The 23761-nt window shown below is 37.0% G+C and overlaps 1 protein-coding gene across 7 annotated transcripts in view; it reads right to left on the bottom strand.

The window, feature by feature from the left end:
* The window catches only part of PCGF3 (polycomb group ring finger 3), a 55493-nt gene that overhangs the window by 25510 nt on the left and 6222 nt on the right, over positions 1-23761 (bottom strand). For 3 of the 7 annotated variants that reach the window (XM_086866759.1, XM_086866757.1, XM_086866760.1), the window contains exon 2: positions 2711-2753. The exons of 2 other annotated variants lie outside the window; for them this stretch is intronic. The gene's annotated coding sequence lies outside the window, so the exon portion shown is untranslated. Of the gene's footprint in view, positions 1-2710; positions 2754-6438; positions 6755-23761 lie in introns of those variants that run through there. 2 more of the 7 variants (XM_023944966.2, XM_023944969.2) reach the window with 2 other exon arrangements.

Raw genomic sequence — 23761 nt, forward strand, 5'->3', positions numbered from 1 at the left:
GCCCCTGAGAGAAGAGCCTTTCCCCAATACGTAACCCAAATCTCCCCTGACACAGGTAATGCCATTCCCTCAGGTCCAATTACAGGTCACATCACATGAAGGACACGAACTCCTGATGTGTTTTCTAACCTGAATTATCATGTGATCCTATGAATTTACTATCTCTGCCTATCTGTGTAATAAACAAGCTGAACTTCTTACTATATTGACTGCTCTCAAGCTATGGATGGCTGGTAGACCATCACAATCATAGACACCAACTCCATGAAGTTAGTGTGAGCTCAACATATAGAACTGGCTGCTATAAAAAGAAAACAGAGAATCAGCTTGACAGTAAAGTCACGCACACCAGCTTGAAGCAGTAACAGCAGATGATAAGTTTATTGTTCCAAAGCACAAACTAGGCTGATACCTTCTTGCCTAAAAATATATTAAAAAAAAAATCAGACCAAAAACATATCACCCAATTGATACCACTTTTTTTACAGACTCCCTAGACTGTGCAGGATTTAGTAAGAATAGCAAGCTTCTAAAAGAGTATTTACATTTGCCTTATTTTGTAATGTGACCCATCATTCACTGTAGAAGATGCATGCTCAAGAGCTTCTAAATCTTTCACAGGATCACAGTCAAGCTCAGAGGAGAAAGTTTCATAGAAAGCTACCACTCTATATGAAAACAGGTAAATTAGAGGACAGACCAAATTCTGAACATTAACAATATGATTTTCCAAACCTAATAGCTCATTTGAACACTGCAAACCTCAGTACTCCCACTAAACCCTTACAGCAGTTAGCAGACAACAGAAAACCATACTTTAATTTAGTTTTTAGAATGCCAAAGTAAAGAAAGTCGAATCTCTGTAACACAGAAATTCTTTAGTTCTCCTACATTAAATTGTTAGTTGTTCTAATATTTACCTGCTCAAATAGAAACCTATGAGAGCAAGCAATCTCAAACTTTAAGAACTGTAGATAACTTTGAAACTTTCAACCCACGGACTGAACCATGACATTTCAGTATAGAAATTTAAAATCTTATTTTTTAGTGAGTCAACAAATGGACACTGAAGCCAAAATACAGTTCTTCTTCCTCAAAACCATGTTGCAGGAATAGTAAGAAATCACTCCTCAGATTTATAATCACAAAACTCTTTTCAACTTGCCAACCAACCAACAAAACCAAACAAAAAACCCAAAAACAACCCAACCAACCAAAAAAAAAAACCCACGAAAAAAACCACCACCACACAAAAAACGACACACAACACACCAACCTGAGCCTCAGCTGTTTCTATAGGAAATGTAAAATTCCTAAAAAGTTTCCCTTCAGCATATTACATAGATTCATAGGATAATGTTATGGATATAATGAAGTAACCTCTCCAAGCTGCTCTAATCCAACCTTGCACTCAAAGTGGGCCCACTTAAATTGAGTTACAGTGGGCTATTCCTGCTTCACTCAGAAAATGCTCAACAATGAAAATTTCACAGCCTCTTTGGGCAGCCTGTTCCAGGGCCAGATCACCCTCCCTGGCAATAAAAGCTCTTACTGTCTCATAGGAATCCTCTGCATTGCAACTTGCATACAACACCTCTCAGTCTACAAGTGTGCACCTCCAAGAGCAGTGCAGTACCCTCATCTCGATTTCTCTCTACAGATTGTGTTGAAAATAGCAGTAACATCCTCCCTAATTCTTAGCATCACTTTCTTTAGGACTTTTGTAAACACTGCATAAAAAAGAGCAACATCGAAATCTTACTTAACAACTGAAGAGCCACTCTTAACCCAAGTTGTTAGTACTTCATTCTGGTTATTATTCTGGAGGCAGAACAAATCAGCATTGCACTGCTTTAGAAAAATAGGAAGCCCTCTGAAGTGGTAATAAAGAATTAAGAGATCCTGTTTAAAAAAGTTAAGAAAATACACCAATCTTTCTCTTACAAAGACAAAGCCTACTTTTCTAATATATGCCACCACATCTGCTTGAAATGGATGGGAGACCTGGTAGAAGAATTCCATTTGAACAGACTGTTTTCTTAACAGCTGCCAAGCAATCAATTATTCAGAAACAACATACCAACAATGAAGAGACAAGAGACACTTTCTTTCGGTGCTGGAACACGAAATCCCAAACAAATATAGAAAATGTTCCAAACATTCAGCTAACATGAAAAAAAAAGATAATTTGCAAAAAGATTAGTATTTCTTCATCTTGGTTCCAGCTGACATTATTTTAAACCACACTGTTGGCACGGTGTCAGCCTTTCACTGTCTGGAAGTCTTACAAAACACCAAAAAGAGACTGAGGACATTTACAAAATCTGGACTAAATTCCCAATTAAGAAACAAGCAAACAAATGAACCCACACACATAGAGAGATCAGGAGAGGCTGGAAGGGGATATGCACATTTCAGAAAGTCAACTCATTTTGTTTGTGCTTCATCCACTTCGTCCACTATGGCAATGTTCTCTTAAGATGATCAAGCAAAAAGTTAGGCAATGTATTACAGGCCTCTCAACTAAAATTGTGTCACTGATAAGCCTGCATATCTCGGTACAAGCATTCACATTTCAGAGAGATGTCAGCACTGAAACTATTATTCATGCAAGATTACAGAGAGGATGCACAGAGGGACTCCTCAGAAGTACAACCTTATCATTTATATAGAAACCAGTCCAGAATATTTTGGCCTACATGAGGCATACCTCTTAAAACAGCATCTCTTTTCAGAGTCTGCCATCCAGAGACCTGAAAAGACAGAAAAATAGTCTGAAAGTTAACATCCAAAATTCCTCAAAATACAGCTGCCACAAAGAAATACTCAGCTCACTAAGTTCACCTAAGTTTTTAGGTATCTCTATTAATTTAAGATAACAGTGGGGCAAAAGCACTTGTAAGCCAGAAAAGGCAAAAAAATTTGATCCTCAGGAAAAAGAAAGAAAAAAAAGTTTTAACACAGTGTCCCACTAGACAAGGAAAACTGACCAAAAAAGAAGTCCTAAGAAGTCCTCTTACCATGTGATGGAAAAATAAAAAGAAACTCATTATCTTCAAAAATGACTGGGAAAATAACCAAATAAATAAGAAGAATTCTTGAACAACAATCTATGGATAGGAAGTCTGTAAGGTAAGAAAATACTTTGAATTGAGGATGCACATTTAGATGAGCCACATTCTCAGTTTTCAAGTTGTTTTCAAGCAATTTGCACTTTGTGTTATAATCTTCCAAAATACTTTCAAGGAAATAATTAGTATTGCCAGAATCTCTAGGTATTTGACAGAATAATTTGACTGTGATTATGTAAATAAAATTGTACTTTAAAAAATAGTAAAAAAGAAGAACTTTATTCTTTGGCTAAAGGTGATGCAATCTCACATGAATAGCTAAGTTTGACAGAAGAAGCAATTTTTCTTATTGATTCACACAGGGAAGATTCAGCTGTTACAGACACAGGTAAAGAGTACTACTAGCTCCATCTTCCTGTCCAAAAACATCAAAGGTATAGACTGTAGTTACTGATTTTGCTGTTATATTGCTAAAGGAATTATGAAAACAATGACAAAACAAGATGTTAATGATAACACTTGACGAAAACTTCAGAACAATGCCAATAAAAATCGCTTTGCAGTTCCACTTTCTTTGACTGAATTCAAAATAAAGAATTACTATTAGCTGAAAGCAATGCAAAGTTGCATGAGATGCTCTTTTGTTGGAACCCACAAAAAAAGACTCCCATTGAGGACACAAAGCCCCTCATACAGTAGAATAAACTCTGTAAGACTTTGTCATTTTAAATTTAATTCTATTTCTCCAGCAAAATGTGGAGAACAGAGCAGTGACTGCTTCTAAAGAAACCAGCTCAGAGGCTTATCACCACTCCAAAAGCGTATCACAACATGAAGTCAAGTAACAGTCTTCCAAAAGGACTTGTAAAGCATCTTCCCTCATTGCTGCTGGAAAAGTTACACTTTGGTTCATGTGGAAGAAGAAAATGGCACTCAATTTGTGAGAAAAAAACCAACAATCAAATTGGTCTAAATCATCACCATATTCTTGCTGTTCTAATTACAGGATGATAGTGATGCTATGAAAACTAAAGACAGGGAAATTCAGTTCTTTTTTAAATCTAGTTAATTGCTGGAGACTGGGCAGGTGGATCATTCTACTGATCCTGTAAAAAGTTAGAAGTGAGTACTAATATTTTCTTTAAAGGATTTCCTAAGTGCTGTGATTGCTCTTAACAACTTCTCACATTATCAAACTGTAACTGTTGTTTGTACCACCTAGCTTTGTAAAGCTAAACAGGAAGTTATGCCTACCAGGTACAAATCCAGAATTCCAATGAATGGCAGATTTACAAAGCATTACAACTTTGCTCTATTTTAACAGAATAAGCATGCATATTTTTCTTTTGCTGAAACATAGCACAATAATATTAATTGACTGAAAAGCAGAAATATAATGCTCACAGTGGGGAAACCCTGAGAAAAACAGCTAAATGCAGCAAATAAAAACAATTTTGCCAAATAATTACTGAAAGGTACTAAAGCCACACAGCACTGAAAGCTGAATGACAACAGTACTGGAAGCAACAGGTGTACCTCAATTCACAAGGACAGTATATTTAAGGTGAAAGTCACAGCTCTAAGAACAAAGCATTACAATAACAGAACTTTGTTGAGATACAAAAATAAGTGTGGAAAAAGAATACTACCCTTGCTACGGCAATCAGTTTCATTATTTTCAAAGATGACCAGTAAGTATTGATAAATTAACATTTTGAATATTAAGTATTAACATTAAATTCTTAAGTATTATTATGTATGTTCAATTTTAGTAATTCCACAAACTACACTAGCTGAACAGGCCTGAAAACACCTCATTCCATAAAGATAGAATTAAAAAATGGCTCCTGATATTGTGAGCACAACTACGTAATGAGAGAACTAATGCAGCCAGTTACTAGAATTAAGTCTAATTCACATTTCAATCACAGTGAAAGTAAAGTGTTGACGGTCATGAGGTCAGAGATTATGAAGAGATACAAGCACAGAATCTATGTTTTTCAGCTAGCTGGATTGAAACAAAAATAGTTGAAAAGACAGAAATTGCAAATCAGTTGCAATAGAAAAACAGAAGTTGTTAATGACTGAATAGACAGAGCTCTGCTCTGTAAGGAAATTTATTTAAAATTGACTTACTAGAATAATACACTGACCTGCAACGGATGAAGAGTAACAGTTAAATTAAATTAATTAAAGAGTCTCACCACATTAAAATAAAGTACCTTCCACTTTTCTAAGTTTTTCCATTGTAGGCAAGATCACACATTATCACTCAGAAATTTACCTCAAGAGAACTGGAGAAGCAGTCATAGTCCTACTTCCATTGCTAGAAATGTCAATACATCCTGTACAATATTCTGAAGAAGGATGAGGATATTACCTCAGGTAAGCAACACAGGATGCAGAACATGATTTCAACAGATGGAAGGACAAAGAAAACAGTACTGTGGGTGCTTTAGCTTCAGATATCAAAGTTGTCAGATGTATGTTGTTGAACTTTCACCTTGAAACAATGTATAAGCGACTCACAGAAGAGCACAATGACATCAAACATTAGCAGCGAGAAGTTTGTGCTAGGTTTAGCAAAATGCAGTAACAGAAGATAATTTGTCTTTCAAATTAAATTTTAAAATATTGTAAGCTCCAATAAAACTCTTATGTTTTGTTTGCAAAGCACTGTTTCATAAAATAAACTACTAGAAACAAACCTTTCTGTTGAGCAGAAAACAAAAGATTTAAATTTTCTGTAGCAAGCCTAGTTATGAGTGCATGTAAGATTTTTATGACTTAATTCAAGAGAATAATTACATGTTAAGGCAGAAAATAAATCCTGTCAGCAATTTTTCACATCTCAGTGGAATTCCTCACAAGTTGTTTTTCTTATTCCTGGGAATGTCCTAACACCACCAGATGGCACCAGTACTCTAACTTCAATAAAGCAGGTGGCTGTATCTTAATAACACAGAAAAAACCAGGAGCCTAGAAACAGAATGAATTATATTAAAACAACACATTCACCACCAATCCCATGATGGAGACTTCCAGATACCACCGTGTCCCTGGCAGCCATCCAGACTCACCTGGTCACCCCAATAGTCAGTTCCTCCTGTCTCCCCCTTACACACACGCCTGTCCATGCTGGCAAGCTTGGCTGGTTTGTCAGTAGCACTCGCTCACTTTACTGTAATTGCTGGCACTATAGACTATGGATTCAGCCAAGCACACCAGTAAACCATGTCCCTTAGTGCCACATCTACTCATCTTTTAAACAACTTCAGGGCTCCAACACTACCCTGGACAGCCTGGCTTGAGGCCTGACCACGATTTCAGCACAGAAATCTTTCCAAATATCCAGTCTAAACCTCACCTGGCATAGTTTGAGGCCACTTCCTCTTCTTGTATCACTTGCTTCCAGGGAGAAGAGACTGACCTCCACCTGGTTACAGCCTCCTCTCAGGTGGAGATTGAGGTTTCCCCAAGCCTCCTTTTGTCCAGACTAAACAACGCCTGCTCCCTCAGCTGCTCTTCCTATAGAACTTGTGCTCCAGACACCTTCACCAGGCTCCTATGCCCTTCTCTGGACTCGCTCCAGCTCTTCAATGTCCTTTCTGTTATGAAGGGCCCAGAACTAGACATGGAACTTGAGGTGCAGTCACACCAGTAACGTGTGTAGGGGGACAATCACTGCCCTGGGCCCACTGGCCACACTGTTGCTCATACAAGCCAGGATGTCATTAGCCTTCTTGGACACCAGGGAACACTCCTGGCTCATGTGCAGTCACTGTCAACCAGCACACCCAGGCCCTTTTATATTGGGACATTTTCTAGCCACTCTGCCCCCAACCCAGAGCACTGCATGGGGTTGTTTTGACCCAAGGGCAGGACATGGCACTGGGCCTTTTTCAGTCTCATACTACCAGCCTCAGCCTACCAATACATCCTGCCCAGATAACCCTGTAGAGCCTTCCTGCCCTCCAGATCAACACTCCCACCCAATTCTGTGTCATCTGCAGGCTGACTGAAGCAGCATTTGATCTCCTGATACAGGTTGTTGATAAAAACATTAAAGAGATCTGGCCCCAATACTGAGCACTTGGCCATCTGTGACCAATGGCCAACTGAATTTAATTCCATTTCCCACCAGTCTCTAGGCTTGGCTCTCCAGAGAGCCTTTCAGCCAGCAAAAACTGTACCTGTCCAAGCCATGGGCAGTTAGTTTCTTCAAAATACTGTAGAAAATGGTGCCAAAGGGTCTACTAAAGTTCATATAAACAAGATGAGCCTTTCCCTCATTCACTAAGTGGGTCACCTTGTCACTGAAGGAGATCAAGTCAGTCAATCAAGATTAAAAACTAGGTCAATACAAGACCTATATAGTTATCAGAATACACTCAGTTTTCATGAAGTGACTAGGAAGAAAATCACCAAACCTTCCTACTCCAAGCTAACATCCACATCTATTTTGTTTTTATGTATCCCAGTATTTGGAAAGGACAAGGTGTCTGGGGGTGCTGGAATATTTCACTGTTCCTTAATAAAGGAGGAACTTTCTTTAGCAGGAATAACTTTATAAGACGTAAGAAAGTTATGGATTTCTTCCCAGTAACTCATACTATTACACACTTGTATCACAGGTACTGCTTCCAAGAACAATGCTTAACAAACATATTCACAAACTTCGAGAAGACAACTAAGCAAAAGGGAAGGTGATAGAAGAAAAACTGGAGCAGTACTTAAAGCTCTAGACTACCACATTTTTCTCCCTGAAATACTCCCCAGGTCTAAGTTTATTTGTTTGAAGTACAGCTCCGAGGAAATCACAAAAGGGGAAAAAACCCAAATAAACCAACCAAGGACAAAACCCCCACCTTATTTTGCATACAGCAAGTAAAAGCATCTTAAATACAGACATTAAAATTTCTAATTTATACAAGAGCATTACTATTGCCACAAGAATACTGGAGAAAATTTTTAAAAAACAAAGCTTATGATCCTAGTTTTAAAGCGACTGTGAGAGTTGGTAACTGAAAAGGCTGTTTAGATTTAGTAATTTTGTTTTTTTCCTCTCTAGTCTTTGTTCTGGAACTAAACAAATGAGTGAAATGTTTTTTTCTTCCTCCCTGCAACCAGCTAGCAACCCAAATAAGCTCTATCTGAACACTTCTGTAGTAAAATTTACTATACATAGGAAGTATAACTTGATCCTCAATATTGCTACCCAAGAGACTGATTCAGTGATGAACTTTATGCTAGACAGAGTTTTAGTCTAGAAGTTCTTCCTATTCATTAGCCAATTCACATTTCACATTCATCAAAAGACAAAGAGCTGAGAAGTCAACCAAAGCACAAACCATGTGATCTTTAGCCAAATTCTTTGTAATTGAGTTTGCCATGTCACTTTACAGAACTTGGATCATGATTAATGATGTCAGCTATCAGGTAATGCAAAACAAGGAAGTCTTTGATATCACACTACTTTCATGAAAATATCCTTAAAAATGACCATTGATCTATTATACTCAAAAGAACCTAGCTCTTTTTTTGAGGAGACTTGACTAGCTGCTTAAAGAAAAACTACTAGGAGTGTATTCGCACCACTACTAATAGTTGCATTAAGGTGGCTTAAGAAATGTCCACCCCAAAGCAAAACACATTCACTTTTACACAGGTTTCATTAATTTCAATGTAAAATAAAAGACAGCACTGATAATAAATGACATGTAAAAACTGACACAAATGTTTGAGATTAAGTAGAAGCAATAATCAGAACATAGTAGTGTTAAATCTACCCATCTACTCTCTATTCATATCACATACTTTCTTTTATGGTACAATGAGAGACTGATCTATCTGGTACTTCTCCATCAAACATGTGTTTCTGTCCAGAGAAAATGAAACAGGCCCTGCAGTAAATTGTCAAAGCAGGAAAGATGTTCAAAATTTCTGTCTTACATGTCATTAGTGAAAGGCATAATAAAGAAAAGAAGGATTTCATTAAGGCAGAAGAAATAGCAATGAAGTTGAAGTCTAAGTGACTGAGTGACTCAAAACTGGGTCCCACACCCCTTCAGACAAATTTTGGTAACATTTTCTGTCATTTTAATTTGAAGAAGCAAATGATGAACATAAAACCACCTCCTCCCAGTTGTCACAGGAATTAACTTTCTTAGAAAATTCATAAGATATAAGTACTATTAAAATGTTAAACATATTAAAAATAAACTTAGTTCCCCCCACACAAAGCCATCACCACAAACAACAACAAGAGCCATTCAATTTCAGTTTACCAAGTATCTTAAAAATCTCATTTACTAGACATGTGAATAATACCAGGGTTGAATACAATGACATTTTGATATAAGGTTTTATTTCAATATTTTCTCTTATACATTGCTTAGATTTGGAGTCTTTATTAAAATTAATTGACTGCACTGGAGTCCTGAACTGTGAAGCAACCTTTTAAATTTAGCTAATAGATGGCTGCAAAACTGATCCATCAATGTTTGCAGCCAAAGAGATAAACAAATACCAAAATATCAACGTTAGTGTTCTTTACATTTTCAATTAACAGATGCTTATAAAGCACTAAATGCAGGAAGATATATAGCAAATCAAGTAAGTAATCATTACTTCTCTAATATAATCAACTGAAGACAAGAAATATCTATTTGTCAGAAAAATGGACTAACTAGAGAGTAGTTATACACAGGTTTTACTTTAAAAACACATCTACATCTTCACCTACCAAGAACATAATAGAACACTTCAAAGAAGGAAGACATAATCCCTGCACTGAGATTCCTATTTCGTTTTCAATAAATACTGAGTTTCATCAGACTCAAAATTCATTGCAGATTTGAATTCACAGATGCCAAAACTTAGCAGTATAAAAACCTCCCATGGACAGATGGACTGTGCCTTCCATCCAAACATGTGAAAGCACAGGCTTCAAACATTAACGATATTTACTGCAGCCATAATCAGATAGAGACTAATCCAGAATGTATCATGGGCCAACTTAAGTAACTACAGTCTGCCTTAAGTGCAGTGTTGTAAGCCACTAAGTAAAGCACCTTCTGAGATAATGCTCAATTCTAGATGAAGACATTAAGGAAGAATGGCATGAAACTGGACCAAACATCAGAACACTGTGTGAATAAGAAAAAAACTCCTGTCTTTCCTATATTCACCTATCATATCCTGGTCTGAGAGGGCTGTATGACTGTTACTTACAAGATGAGGGGAAAACAAAAAGAGTTATTTAAATTAAATATACACTGGAAAGAAACCACATGGGCAAACTATCTAAGAGCTAAGTTTAGATGGGCTTTATTCCCAAATATCTGTAATACTCTTATACTTCAGATAATGTAGAAATATAATCAGGAACCTTGTTTGTTTACTTAAAGACACTGGGAGTTAACTAAATGATCCAGACAGTGCTTCAGGCTGTTAGTTTCTCTAAGATGGAGCCTTTGATACAGCAAGGTCACCGCAAACACAGGAAAATTACAATAAATGTGTTTTTTTCTTCCCAGTATGCCAGCTGCAGAAAAACAAATGCAAATTATGTCAACCCTCACTCTGACTTGCAGCACAACCATTATTAAACCCCTCCCATAAAGATTACCTGTAACCTCTCCAAATATTTATTATAGAAGCCCACTGCAGAGTTTTGTGGCAGGACTATGTCATGAGGAAAGAAAATGGAAGTGCAGTTAAAATGTACAAATGGGAATCCAACAGAGCAGAAAAATAAGGACCCTGCTTTTCTATAGGAAGCTGGAGACAGATTTTGGCATTAGCTGCCTCCAGCTCTGAAGGCAAAAGCAAACACAGTGCAAAGAAATTAAAGACTAAGGTTTTCCTGACGTCAAGCAATGATGATTAAAAATTGTCTTATATTAATATGCATAAAGAGCCAATACTAAATCAGAGTTGGCATTTTAAAAGGTTCTGTTTAGGAAGAAGAGCAATGAGAGTGAAAAATAAGAGAATGGCAGATTTTTAAAATAAGGAACATGTACATACACACTAAATGCAACAACCTGGCCTACTTACTTGATTGCTTCCCACCTACCATCACAACTGTCAGCCCCAGTGCGTTATTCCCCATATCCTTCCTCCTCCACTTTTTCCACTACCTCAACATTTCTTAGAGTCAGACAAGGGATAAATATGTATTACATCCACCCAAGACACACTGGAAGTGTTATTATGGAAGTGATCATATTTCCATAGCTCATCAATAGGAAGCTTTTCAAGTGGCAACAGATGGCAGGCACTTCTTATCAGAAATAAACATGATAATGAACATAAAGTAATACATTGTATGAGATTTTTTTATAGGTAGTTTCAGTTTTCTTTCAGAGTATTAATTTAAAAAGTTACAGTAAGTGCAGTTAAAGTGCTTTTACTTGAGCATGTTAGTTCAACACAGATTTCACTGTAAAATGATATCTTATTTTAAAATCAATATTCAAAATTTATTGAAACTAATCCAAAGACTGCTGCTGTTACAAAAGAAAAAGGATTAAAAAAAGAAAAAAAAGGGCTGACTACTGGAAAAAACATTCATCATAGAGAAAGAAACATTAATTATAAAGACCATGCATTCCTGTAGCTAGCCAAAAATGTACAAAACACAAGTTGAATCCAATTCTCAGAGTACTTTCAGAATGGCTAATTTCTTTTTCCTATTACTTTACTGAAGTGTATTAGGATACTACAGTTTGGAGTATTGTTTGTTTATATAGTGGTTCACTATTTTGCCTCCAAGAAGTCATCTCAAAACTACATGCTACAGGTCAGTATTCCTCAACTTTGTCTTACAAGTTTGTCTTACATACTAATATCATAAACCCAGACTGTAAACCTCAGTAAAGGGGGTAAAAAGGTGATTCAACTCTTCAAGGTTTCTTGAATGACATTTAAAATGTCAGTAAGCATACTACCAGAAAAATACAGGGATATTTAGTGTTGTGAATTCCTATAATTTAAACATGCTTTTTCCACATCAACATTTTCTTCATCAGGCACTAGGAGGCAACTGGCTAGCCAGCCAAATTTCAGATGCAGGATACTGAATTGCATTAGTATGAGACCCTAATCACTGGGATCAGATTTACAAGCTTCTGAAATAGTACTGAATTTCTCTATCTTGGGAGGAAAAGTGTCTGGCAAAAGATCTGCATTGCGCAGCAGTGTATCTGGAGACTCAGACTGAGAGCATATGAAATGGCCCTACTGCAACAACTCAAAAATTTCTAAGTTTTGTTGTACCTGCAGTGCCAGCTGCTAAGGGAAACTTGATTCTTTTATTTTCAGCTCCAGCCTTCCAAATCATTGACTCCTTTTAACCTCTGAGACAAGTAATGTAGTGGGCAGAGCAGGAGCCAGCAGCACAAAAGGGAAAGGAATCAGTAGAGGGAAAGAAAGGGCAAGACAAAAAGGTTTTGAAAACAACAAAACACCTTTAAAACTTGGTGCCTTGTACTGGTTTTGGCTGTGCTTGCACTCTGTATCACTGAAATTTGGGATGGTTAGTTAACTATAATGTCAGTTATCACACTATTAAGCCCATTTAGAAAGAGGATGGAATTTTATTACCAAGAATTTTATACCTTTCTTCTACAAACCCTGGTAGACTGAGTACCATCTCCAGGAAAAAAAAAAAAAAGGTACTAAATACAAAGAGTCATAAGACAAAAAAATATTCTTCTCAACTTTTGTGCTCATCTGTTAATAGGGAGGGCGTAGTTTTTAGAACTCACTTAACTCATGCAAACCCGTACAGTTCGTATTTCAGCTCAGCCACTACTTTGTCTTCCACAGAAACCATTTTGACACAGTTGCTTTCACTAACAGCACGTATTCAATGTATCTATCTGAAATCATGTTATGGTAATGTAGGCCATTTCCATTTTATTCTGATAAGACTTAGGCAGCTGAAGCATAAACAGAGAAGAACTACAACAACAGGAAAACAGTCCTTTAAAGCAGATGTTTCAATTTGTTATAGAAAACCTAAGAGAATCTCATCAAACTGTAATATGATCCAACTAGAAAAGGTGAAGTAATGGTCTAAAAATTCTGAAGTATCAGTTATTATTTGTCTTTATTTTGGTGGATTTTCAAAAAATCAAATGGACTTACTACTGTGTATCTACTACTTTGTGTTTTACTGTATGTGCATAAAGTCCTATATAGACTAGTATGGTATACATTTAAAATACAATTTAGTTAATTAAACCTTTGCTTAGAAAAGCTTTTATAAATTACATTGTCAGTAAAATTCCTTGCAAGAAAAATATTTTGTTGCACTTTACATTAGAAAATATATTTTCCTAACTGACATCTAGCCTGTCTTGATTAGCAGAACTTTAAAATATCATCACTGTACTGTTCAAAGCACTTCCTAATAGAGTCACATTAAAACAGTAACTTCTAGGCAGGCAGTGCTGTTTCAAAGCTTAGAGACGCTTTGGGAATGACTCAAATCTGTGGATGATCTTCTGCTGGACTACCAAATTCACTTATTCACAGGAAGGTTAATGGAGAACTTGAGAATGCTCAAGCAAAGAGGATGCACTGCACAGTGAAAACTGAAATTTGTTTGGCAGTGAAACACCACTAGCTTGGCTGCAGTCTGTGAAACCACTTCCTTTAAAAATCTTAATTTAGGTGCTTTCCAGACTCTTCTTCCAATTAAAATAGGCTTAGCTGTTCATCCCATGAGATGCTCATGACAAGGTCTTGACACAGCCCTAAGAACAAAGTAACAAATACAAGGACACAAAAAAATATTTGTACAACAACAGATAAAATTCTCTGCAAGATAGCTTGAATAAAAACATTTGTCTGGCAAGATTTTATCCTCCTAAACATTTTCCAACTTCTGACAAAGAAACACTGATTTAATTACATTCAGATTACTCTTTATATTCTGCTATTTCCTTTTTTAGTGCTGAGGTCATTTCCAATCAACATGCATTTACAAGCATGGATAAAACTGGGAAGCAGTCTTAAGAGTGTCAAAATTTCTAAAGCCTTAAAATATTATAAAAGCAAAGCATTATTGAAGTAGTGAACTTACTTTCTGTAATGAACACCACTATGACCTTCTCTAAATAAAATCTAGCTCATTATCAGAAATCAAAATCACTGCTAGAGGTAGGAGGCTTTTGAAGTAAATACTACTCTTCAGTGCTATCCCATATCAAGTCTTGACAAAAATGTTTCGGAGACATTTGTCACAGACTTGAAGAATATATTCCAACATCCTATTTGTTGAGAATTTAGAGATGTAAACTACAAGTCATTAAAAAGCACTTTGTTTCACATGGACTAGGAGACCAAGAGATCATTGACTTCTCTGACTTCTTGAATTAAAACTGAGATCAAAACCAGCCCTGAATCTCATGAAGAAAAAAAATCTTCAGTGAGATTTTACTACCTGATTTCACATCACTTTTTGAATGTTTAATATCCATGCACTTCAGAGAAGTAATTTAAGGTCTTAACCAAAGCTGAAACAAACTCTAATGTTCATTATGAAGACCTCTGCAGAACAGATGGACAACTCAAAATAACAAATGTCTTTCAGCTGTCGTTTGGGTCTGACGGTGTACATTTAAACTGATTGCTCTGACTCCATGCTGACAAGAAAACCAGGGCCTGAAGAAGCAAGAAGCATGAAGAAACAAGAAACCTTATGGATCTGTACCATCAACTCCTCAAAATCTTTAAGCTATGGTGATTTGCTTACCTTGTTCCACTTACACATATATGTTTTAACTTCCACTGTTGAAAAATCCTAATCACACAATAAAAGCATCTTATCATACAATAAAAGCTATAACCTCAGAAATCAACCACTTATTAACAAAGACAAGAAAAATGTGTGTCCCTGGTAAGTAACTGTATGATAGCCTGAGTACTAGGATTTTTATATCTTTCATCACAGATGTCTACCAGAAATTATAATTTTCTCTATCAACTGTTTCTGGAAAAGAGAGGAAGAATATTCATGTAATTGTCATAAGACAATTCCTCTTGGTATCTATTAAAAAGCCCTTAAAAATTCAGGTTTTCAGTCACCTGACTCCACTTACTGGTCCAGGTACACTGGCAGACCAGTAAAAGAGCAGCTCTTAAAATGGAAGTATGTAGTGAGAGTCCAGAAGCTACTAGCTGGTAAAAAGTAGGAAGGTCAAGTACAATTCAACTGAAGGCACACTTTACTAGCAATCACTTTTTACACATATCTATGTAGATCAAGCCCAGACAGCAGCACTTGATGATGGTTAATTAATCCAAACAAAGATTTGGAAGGGCCTGAGAAAGTACCTATAATTAAAAATTAAGTGACTAAAGCTTTTAACTTCACCCATCTGTCCAATAATTGCCTCGGCACTGCTACAACAGATGACAAGAAAATGTTGCTAGAATTGCTCCATAACCTGGAAGTGGTTAGCAGGTATTCTGAAGTCTTTCTGGATTCAAATGTACAGATAGCAAATTACAGAAAATTAGCTATCCATGTACCATATAATTCAAATTATACAGGTGCCTTGCAAAATTGTTCTTTTGTTCCTGAAAGTTTGGGAGGACTCTTAAGATGCACTCTGTTCATACACGTCTCTCATTATTCTGACATTCAATTCTTTCAGATATCAATTGCAGCAGTGATACAACACACTCAGTCTCCTTGGAACTCTTGCTGCTGCAGTTTTCTTACCCCAGACAATCCTCATGTCTGGCAATGTGAAAACAAACCTGATAATTTTCACATTATTTATTTCATATTAAATACTACAGCAGGATTTTAACCAATAGAGCACAAAAGCTGTTTTTCTTTCTACTTACAGTACTACTTGTTCAGTCCTCCATTTCTTTCAGCATTTAATTCTCTCAATTCTTAACTTGAAGTCTTGAAACTTCGGCTTTGAAAACGTTTTCCATTTTTTTTCCTCTCTCAAAACAAATGTAATTGTAAAGTGACATCATGCTCAGTATACTAAGCGGGGGGTGGGGGGGGAAGAAAGGATACATTTGGCATGATGGCATTTGTCTTCCCAAGTGACAGTTAAAAGTGATGGGGCCCTGTTCCTGGCTGAAAAACTGCCCATGGGTAGTGGTGAACTTCTTATTTTCTCTGCTTCTATGCACAGCTTTTGCTTTTCCTGTTAAACTGCCATTATCTAAACCCATGAGTTTTTCTAGAGTAGGCTCTTCCAATTCTCTCCTCCTTCCTGCTCCAGGGGCATGAGTGAGAGGCTGTGTGAGGCTTGGTTAAACCATGACAGTCCTTTTTCGCACCAGACGTGAGGCACAAAGGGCTCAAGATAATGACAGATTCCATTGGGACATATCAGACTGAATATATAGCTGTTAGTACAGTTCAGCTGGTAAACAGCAGCCTCCTGTGGTTGCCATAGGGCTTGCTTTCCTGATGTGTGTTAAGAACCAACTGCTTACTAGTGCTTGCTTTTTGCTGCTTTCTGTACTGCTGCGCTGCTTCTCACATTAATGAATTGTCCCTGGGAACACTGGTAACACCACATCAATGTGCCTGGGCTGGCAGATGGCCAGGGTAGTGCTGCTGTGCTGACAGGCTGAACTTCAGTCTGAAGTTGAGCTGGAGATGGCAATGTGTGAATGCTTCCATGGTGGAGGACCATGCACCCGCAGCCCAGGTAGAATCCCCTGCTGGAGCAGACAGATGCCTTAAGGAAGCTGAGACCTTGTAAGAAGCCCATGCAGGAGCAGGGTTTCTGGAAGGACCTGTAGCTCCATGGGGAACTCTCATTGAATCAGTTTATGAACAATAGCAGCCCGTGGCAAGGACCCACATTGGACAAGTTCAAGGACAATTGTTTCCCATTAGTGGGACCTCACACTGGAGTAGGGGAAGCAGAGAGCTCCCTGCAGCCTGTGGTGAAGACCATGGTGAAGGAGGCTGTGTCCCTGCAGCCTCAGGAGGACTATGATGTGAACTCCACTAACAGTGGACTCTAACAGGGACCCCTTGCTGCAACCAGGTTGGGGACAAGAATAAGAGTTCACTGCAATATTAGACCCTATACACCCAAAAGGATCAGGTGTAGAGATTATAATGGATATATCATTAAATTGTTCCATTATCTGAATTGTATGTTACAGGAATAAATATAACAGGACTACTCAAACCAACAGAGGACAAGCCTTCCAAGAAGTCCAAGCACAGCAGTGACACAATCTGAGCTGGCTTTGGTGCCCCGTAATTGCATGCAACGCATCTCCTCTCCTGTCCTGAGTGACTACCACAACAGATGGAGCCCAAAGTCACGGACTAAACAAAATCAAAGGATGTATCATGGACATTTTGCAGGGGTGGTCCACAAACTGTGAGAATGACACCTGAGTATTTTATCAAAGAGTGGAAAATGGAATGGTGGTTAATGCACTTGTACTGAATAGTGTGGCACCTGAGCATGATGTAAATGGTATGGAATAAGGGGTAGAATCTGCTGGTTTTGAACAGGGCAGAGCTAATTCTCTTCACAGTGGCTTGTATGGGGCTGTGTTCTGGATGTGTGCTGAACCATGTTGATAATACAGGGATCTATTTGGCTGCTGGCTGGAGTTAAACCACAAGAGGCTTTGACATGTTATTTACAAAGATTGGAAGATTTCTCCTTTTTAAATATATGCTAGAATACACTATTAAAGGCTTCCCTTTTTTAACAAGGAGACCAACAAATAATTTCAATGATATATTAACCCATTAACACTTGGGCTAAAGCAAACCTGTCAGCCACTCCAGGAAATACAGGAATATACCACGAAAAAAAATATTCACTTATTAGTGAGAGTGCACCTGTCACAAAGCAGCATCCACTCCTACTCTAACAGACCTTTCTTCAGTGTCAACCCCACAGGCCTTTTACTACACATATGTTTCTCATGGTTAAGTCTTTTTCATTCATGTACCACTGATGACATGTGATAAACTTCCCTTGAAAGAAAGTGGACAGCCAGCAGTGGAGGTCCGAAAGCCATTTACATTAGCCCACAACTGAGCAGCCAAACTGTCTGAAAAATGTGAGACACTATTCCTCAGCTGCACAAAAACCCCTTAGGCCCTTTTGTCCTCTGAAGAATCAAGGGCAACGAATAAGCACTTGTCAACCCTACAAAGGCAGGGAAAAAACAGCAACCTGGGCAAATCAAACCTAGCAGAACTCTCCTTTTCTCCCTCTGTACCAATGCAAATTGCACTCAAATAACAGCCTTCAATATAAAAACCCTAAAAGGAAGGCTGCCATTAGAATGAAAAAAAAATAAGCTTCTAGTAGAAGAAGGAATAGATGAGAGGAATTACAAAAGAAATGGATGCATTAACAGGTAATAAAAAGGAAAGTGAAAAATAGTAGTTTGAACAAGGGAGGACTAAGGGCAAAAAATGCCTACACTCACCCTATAAGCATGAAACCACATCCTTTCAATAGAGTAAAATTCTAGCTTTTAAGATCTGAGCTTATTTTGACATGATGAACATACCACTTTTGCCATATTAAATAAAAATAGGAACATAAAGTCCTGAACTACTAACCCAGCCATCTTAAGAGGTTTTCTTTTTAATCTTTACAACCTTTCAGCAATTAGGTGCTGTATCCATTAGAACCAGCAGACAGCAGAGAGATCTCGAAGTATCTTCGACCAAAACACAGAAGACATTCATAACTACATTTCATCAGCTATGTCTCTCACATTTCATATGTTCTGAATTTGTCTTACTATGTTTGTACTTAGGATTGCTCCCATTATGTGAAGGAAAGATTCCACTCATGCTTGTGGCAGGCTTAATGAAATAATTAAAGACATGAGCCTGGCATCTTTGAAATTTCTTTGTGTTGCTATGTGTGCTCATAAAAAACAACTACTACACTTCCAAGTCTGAACGACTTCAGCAATGAGGATTACTCCACTTTCCAGTTCAAAATATTCTCAGCAGGGTAACAGCATTTGAAAACTTACACTTGTAGAAAGAATTATACCTTTAAAGCACCCACATTCTACTTATTTTCATTTCTTTGTCATCATTAGATCTGGTGTTTTGCATGCATGTAGGAACAAAGGGAAAAAGTCAGATGTCTAACAATATGAAAACATGCATTATCTTCCTCAATGAAATGACACTTCACAGAAAAAACACCTGCAGTTAACAAAGTTTTTTCTGTTTTACTGGGTTTTGGTTTGAGGTTTTTTTTATTATTTTGTTTTACACTGTTGGTAGGTTTGTGCATTTGGGGTTTGTTTTTATATTTCACTGTCAATGTTGCAGAAAGAAAAGATTTCCAAAGTCTAACTGTTGAGATTTTTCTTCACTGCAGTCTAATAATGCATCACTGTTCAAGAAAACCTGATAATTCCACATGTTGTTGCATCGAAGTTGTTATTAACAGATACTTCCTCGAACTCTGATACCAGCAGACTGACACCATTACACCATCACTATTCTTGTCTGTCAGTGTCAATGAAGAACATTGCTGACAGTGGACAACAACAGCATGAAAGGCTTCAGCATTTACATCTGAATTCTTTGCTGTGACCTAAACACTGCCATGATGTGACATTTGCTGGTATTTCAAATGGAGAAAATTTGCTTGGCAGTATGCAGGAGCTGAAAGGTCTAAATTACTAAATCAACAAAATCTCACCAGGAGATTAGTTTCACTTGTGCAAGAGCCTACACAAACTCACTTCTGCAGTTTTAGAAAATACTGATTGGAACTGTCCACTCCTCTCCTCTCTAATCCCTGGAAGCAAAACCTTCTTACACATCAGGTGCTTATTTTAACAGATACTATCACAAATGAATGATGAAGGCAACTTTATGGCAGTGCAGGCTTCATATAGCGAAAAAGGAGGCAGAAACTTTAGGAAAAGAGGCAGGCGTAAGAAGAGCTACATCCACTGACCTGCTGGACAGACATAATTCTCAAGTGCTGTTTTAACAGCATACATTATTAAGATCTGTCAAAATGATAGTCTGCATTTCCTTCCCTGGGTTCATTAAGAGTGACGGTTTAATCTGGAAGGAGTAGCCAAGGAAACCCTGCTAAATTGCCAAATACCAGCTGCTTACCTGAATCCCAGAGAAAGTAAACAGTTACCAGCTTCTCTTACAGGCACATCAGCACTGCTGCAACACTACAAAAAAATCACACAATCCAGCTAGTAGAAGTTTCCCTTTTCAGCCTTGCCTGTAGACATTTTGCCAAACAGAGGCCTGTCCCTCTGGAATCAGATACTTGAGAAGTGCAAAAGTGAAATTGCTCTTCCCTATCCAGTCCTGGTAATGGTACTTTACAGTCTCTAGAATATAGTTTTAGTCCAAAGAAGAGTTGAAGACATATTCTACATTTAGCTCTTTGCACAAAACTCAGAATCCTTTAAAACCAGACATTGATATCAACTTTGAAAGGAATGGGATATTGTTAGTGAAAATAAAGAAACTGGAACAGAAACCGAACAACCACCTAGCTCTTGCAAACTTCAAGTAAAAAAGACAGCACTAACAGGTGAAACAAAGTAACAATACCTATGTGGAAAGCTAGTATAAAAGCAGACAAATAATGACTAAAATAATGTCTGAAATTACTTTTACGCTGTGAGGAGTCATGACAGCATTTCACATGGACATAATGAGTTTCTGATATACTGACAAATTTTTCTAACCCACACTTTAAGATCAGAAATCAGCAAATTACAAAGAAAGGAGTGGCAGGTCACTGATGAGCTACAGCTTTTTGTAATTATCTTTTATTCAGTCTGTATAAAAAGGTATCTATCATTAGAAACATCACTGAACTTAGAGAATTGATAATTAACATTCAAAGAGACAGCCCTTTCCACACAAAACTGTTCAGCTGCACATTGATACAAACTGTTCAAAAACCATAGCAAGAAACTATTCTCTGAAAAGACTCAGCTTAAACAGAGTCTGACAGTCCATGCAAGGAATAAGTAAATAAACACTATCTCTGGTACTTATCTTAATAATTGTATTCCAGATATACTTTTAAACTACCCTCAATAATTTCTTAATGCCAAATTACTTTCATAGATCCTATTGCCTCCTACAAAAAATTTCAAATTCTAGATGGATGTATAACATACAGCAAAGAGAGAAGAAAATCTTTCACTGAAAGTTATTAACCACTGCAACCTGCTAGTAGTATCTGTAGGCTTGAATTTGGTCCTTCTCTGCAATTCAAGAAGACCTGCTTCTGGTGACTGAACTATACCATAAGAGACAATCAAAATAACTTAACTGACCAACTTCATTAAAAATGTAGTATTTTTTTAAAAGATGACACCCACACTGACACTTGCCTCCCTCCATTCTTCAGAACACAACACACATCACAATGAACATGCACCAGTAAAGGTTTGGTTAACAATGTCAGAAAGGACCATGTCTCCCAGCGATCTCCACAAAGCAAATCCTGAGCATCTGGAAGACTTTCTGCTCTTAGGATTTACCATGTATAGATCTCTTCATACTAGAAAGAAGTCATTTCAGAGGAATAAGAAAAAAAAATAATTCCTTTGGTTATTGGATGAAAGTTTGGAGACGAGAGCTGAATTTGTTTTTTTTTTCCATTTGAATGCTAAAATTGTCAAACTCTGCAGATGGCGATAATGGATGAGTAAGTCGAAAAAAAGGTTACTTATGAGAAGCCATAAACGGCTAAGGAAGCTTGGGGGGGGAAGCAAAAGCAGCTCATTTTTCCCTTCTCTTCACTCTTACAGTGAATATATCTTAAGGTAACAGCAAGTCTAATAATGGAAGCTACACAAGAGGACTTCAGAAACTTTTCACATGTACTTATACTCTAAATTTCCCATTCTAAAGACTAAGAAAAAAAAATCAAAAAACAAAAAACTATGACACTTTCCAAACACCTCCAGAAATTCAATTCATTAGCAACTAATGCTTGTGACTTGGAGAACAAATTCTCTGACAGAGCACTAGCTTTGAAAGTGTACCTCAAGTTCCATTAAGAAAGTAATTTGACCCATTTGGTGGAGTGATGGAGAGAAGAACTGAAGAATGGGAGCAGGATGTACTTTCTCTTCCCTAACGGAAGCAGCAAAAATATTTCATTTGAAGACCATAACTGATTTACATATTTGATCACAGAATTGCTTATGTAAAGAATTAGTTCTACAATTATTTTCAATCCATAGCATTGATAAATTCAGTAAATTAGAAAAAAGCCCACGGTAAAAGACATCTTTGTCCAAAAAAAAGAAAAACCAAAGCCACCAAAACCAGTGGGAAAATAAACAAAATATTATCCTCCATGTATCTGCAAAACTTTGTCCAAATTCAAGCCATTTTTAATCATAATCACACAACCCAAGAGCTATTATTGTTTGGACAAAATAACCTTACATAATTTGAGTAATTGCTAGAGATTAGAGAAAACAAATTAAGATAAACAATTTCCAGTGGCAGTATCTAAGATTATCCCTAAAATGTTACATTAAAAATGACTGCAACTAATACAGTAATTTTTACACCTACGTATTTCCAAGAGAGTAAAACAAAACATTGAAGCGCCAAAATTCACTTAATAGCACATAGGTGCAGACTGCTTTTGGTGACTTTTATCAAAACTTCAAAGAATCTCACAAGCAAGAAGGTGAAGAAAACTGCTCCACCCAGAGTCCTTTTTACCTGGTGTGGTGCCATTTACAATATATCTAATACAAGCCCATACAAGTCTAGGCTACTTTCCCTGTGGCAAATGGTCAAAGAATAACAAATTAAGTATTTTACTAATATAAACACAAATCTTCTGAAATTGTTGCAGAATACCCTGATCCTGGGAGGGATTTCTACCTCACTCTAGTCAATCAAGAAAGAGAAGTACAAGACTAGAAACAAAAAATTAATAAACTGATATGCAAATAAAGTACTTACTCTGGTGCTACCAAGCCTGACACTACTATTAACAAGTATACATGTCATTAAAAAGTATTTCAATTCAACTACTCCTACGCAATAATAGTTAGACTGAAACTTTTGGTAAAATATGTTATTATCACAGTACTTCAATAACAGAAAAGACCCACATGGATTTTTCAAAGAAAATAGAAAAATATTGGGCATCTGCAATTTGTCTGAGAACAGTATAAGCATAAATCAGAGAACTTTCTTTTGCCAATATTCGAACTAAATATCTGTGAAGTAATCATCATGTTATGGCAAACCAATTAAAAAAGCATGATCTTAAAGCCTAAATTTACTTAAGATGCAAGTCTACTTTGCAATTAGTTTAAGGAAACTGCTACAAGGAGAAGATAGTTTAATTACTCATTTCATTCAACAAATTAAATAAATCCATGCAAATGTTACTAAAAAAGGTAAATGTTTAAGACCATGGATTTCACTCAAGAGTGTAATTTTTTACTACACTTTTCACAGCAAAGAACTTTTCCACAAGTGTAGTCTTTTGTACATGGCAAGGACAACTTGTGCATGTGGGTAAGAAATTTTAAGTGAGCATTTAACAAGTTATGTTTGCTTTTTCCTAAAAAGGTTCAGTAAAGCTTAAAAAACAGACAGTAAACAACCAATTAGTACAATGCTAAAGCAAGAAAGATTAATCACTTGCTCTAGCACTTGCAGCTGG

Source organism: Cyanistes caeruleus, chromosome Z (genome assembly GCF_971803275.1).
Source record: "Cyanistes caeruleus chromosome Z, bCyaCae1.hap1.1, whole genome shotgun sequence".
Lineage (NCBI taxonomy): Eukaryota > Metazoa > Chordata > Aves > Passeriformes > Paridae > Cyanistes > Cyanistes caeruleus.